General features: G+C 29.3%; 1 long non-coding RNA gene across 1 annotated transcript; it reads right to left on the reverse strand.

Annotated features, from left to right (window-relative positions):
• Positions 1-1,142: 1,142 nt before the first annotated feature.
• LOC106779695 lies at positions 1,143-3,010 on the reverse strand. The gene is made up of 2 exons (XR_001377204.2): positions 2,394-3,010; positions 1,143-1,497 (listed from the first exon to the last, which is right to left on the reverse strand). It is a non-coding gene; the product is annotated as an uncharacterized LOC106779695 (long non-coding RNA).
• Positions 3,011-3,032: the final 22 nt, after the last annotated feature.

A 3,032-nucleotide genomic window follows, 5' to 3' on the forward strand; every position in this document is an offset into this window, starting at 1 on the left:
AACTAGATAATTTCATTTCTTCAATCAAATGTCAAAATAATATATAAGAAGTTACACATAGGTGACTAATATTTTGAATCCAATATTAAAATAGTTTTAGCACCATTAATTTTTCTTTATATCTTAGCTAGACTATTATTTTAAATTCAAGTCTTACAAGCCTGGTGAATAACTCAAACAATTCAAAATAATATAACATTTAATAAGAACAAAACAATAGAAAAATTAAAATAATATAATACTATATAATAAGAACAAAAAAACACAGAAAGTTTAGTATTATAATAATTGATGTATAATGAAATTTATTTTATAAATTCCTCAAACCTAATCTCAACTAAATCATTCTAAATTTAATAGAATACCTTTTAAATCAATCAAACATAATTATAAATTTCCATGATAACATTTAATGTTTTTATTTTCAAATGATACCAAGAAATCATTTTGTAGGAAAACGCCCTAATTTTCCATTTGTATGCAGATTAAGCTTGGAACAACTCCTTTAGAATAGATGAATTTTTAAAATATGTAAAATAGTTTTAAAATATATTTTCATTTTTAGAATGAAGTTATTGTCAAATTATGATTATTATCAACAAATGTTGTGGCAATCTGTGAATGAGAATCTTGATAGTTTGGTCTAGTCAGTGAGCAATATGCACACTAAATAAAAAAAAAAAAATGTTCGTGAATATATCTGATTTGCAAAACAGAATTCCTATAAGATCGCATCGACAAATAAATCGATTTTTGTAGAAGGTATATAAAAATATATTCAAAGAAAAAAATATAAAACAATATATCAGAGAGAATAAAGCAGACAAGTCGAAACTAAATAAGCTGAATTTCAATTGATTAGTGAAAGTCATTCTCACTAACAAAAGTCATTCACCACGCCATATACAAATCAGTTTAGTTAAGCCAACCTAGTACAAGCATCCGACACGTTACTATATCCAAAATGGATATGAATATGCAACTTAACGCGCTTGATAATACACCAAAGAGACAAATCCAGGATCCTTATAAAAACCTAGGCAAGTTTCTAACAATCATCATTGAAGACCGACTCCAAAAGGTATATTTTCTTCAAAAGTCAGTTAACTACTTCAAAGAAAATAAAAAATTTAAGAGGCATGTAAATTCGACTGATTACAGAATTGCTTATATAAGGTAGGAACGGGAAAACTGCAATACAATGATCTAGTTAACTACGCTCAAGGTGTAACCAAAAGTCCCGTTATCTTAGTAGCGTGATGGCAATGCAATACATCATTCAAATCATATATAAAACCAGGATAAATAGCTAAGTTGAATTAAAAATATAAATAATGCACACACAAATGTGTAAAAACTAAGGTATTTGGGACTGAAAATTTTCTTCAACAGTTTTCACAAGCAAAGTATCAATGGTAAGCTGCAGCTTCGTCTCTGAAATGTTTAAGTAGGTTCTCTATACTCATAACGTTATGATCTCCCTTGCCTCTAACTCACCTGGAATCACAAATCAACTCAGCTTTCCACAGGTATAGTAAAGAGAATCATCGAAAGATAGCTCTACATGATCCATAAACAATAGAGCAACAAATGGGCGTAAACACTGATGTATAACATATTTTACTGATGAAGAAATGAAAAACAAATTATATTTGGTCCAATAANATAATGATGTTATACTATTAATGTAGTTATAACTTCTCCAGACAGATCAGAGAACATTGGCACCTCTTAAGAGATAATGCGGGAGAAAGCCTCCAAGATTAGTAGATGATGCAACCTTAATCAGAATTCTTAGAAATGTAGCTCAGGCATACTTGAGCTAAAATGAGGAAAAATTATTAGGTGGTTTTAAATTAATATATAAATAACACATGACATAAATTGTAAAATTCGAATGTATTATATATAGATATTTGTTGGATTGGGAATATGGGTTACTTAGCGTTCTACTTGATAATTTCACCAAAATGAGAGATACTAGCATCTTTCAGCTCTTCTAATTAAAACCAATCAAGACAAAGCTTAAACAGTCTTAACCAAGCTAGTATCCATAGCCCAACCTTGACTTGTTCTGTAGGCCAAAGGTAAATGTCTTTCAATCTCAATCCCTTCCGTTTCTAAATTTGAATGATGCTATACATTTTGCACATGGCATGTGTAAATGAAATATTGTGATGAAATTATTTGTGCATAGTTCATATAAGCAAGCTTGCTTTCTCCTTTAGACACTTTTAATTAATCCAAACATAATTATCCAAGTGTTAGAAATTCATTAAAAAATATGTTTACAGTTGTTAGCAACCCTAGGTCAAACAAATATGACATGCATATGAGGATATGTCAAGAGAGAAAAGGACGGGATTATTTATGATAAGGGAAAAATGAAGAACCTGTCCAGTATTTGCTTCCTCCTCTCCGACAACCAAGATGTAGTTGTATTGAGCTAATTGCGCTTCTCATACCTGCAGAATGTCACAACTTCAATTTAAAGACATTTATCTTCAATCAAGAAACTGGATAAATAATAAAAGTATATAGTACATCGGAAAAAACAGCTTTCAATTACAGATTTGCTAAACATTTAGTATACAAAAATGACTATTAAAGTTGTTTGATATAATAAGTTATAAAACTGATACCAAGTCATTTGGGAGACTAAACTAGTTTAGTTGCATTTAAATGAATTACAATACTCTACTTAAGGTTCAAATATATAACAACTTGAATAAAATTCATTACAAGTAACAGATTTTAAAATATTACAATAGAATAATACATACACTTTAAGGTACAAAATCTAGTAACATAAACACAGCAGTAGCTGACTAGTGGCAACACAGCTTGGGGCAGAAAAGATACATCCAGTAATATAAAATCCTCTTTGGCAACAAATTAATGTCCTATCTAAACGCTTGTATAAAAAATATGAACCATATAAATAGCGAGTCACTCCATATTTCAAATGTAATACCATCATATAACCAATATTTCATTGGCAGTATAGAAAACATTTTGGGCATTATTAACCT

This window comes from Vigna radiata, unplaced genomic scaffold (genome assembly GCF_000741045.1).
Source record: "Vigna radiata var. radiata cultivar VC1973A unplaced genomic scaffold, Vradiata_ver6 scaffold_167, whole genome shotgun sequence".
NCBI lineage: Eukaryota > Viridiplantae > Streptophyta > Magnoliopsida > Fabales > Fabaceae > Vigna > Vigna radiata.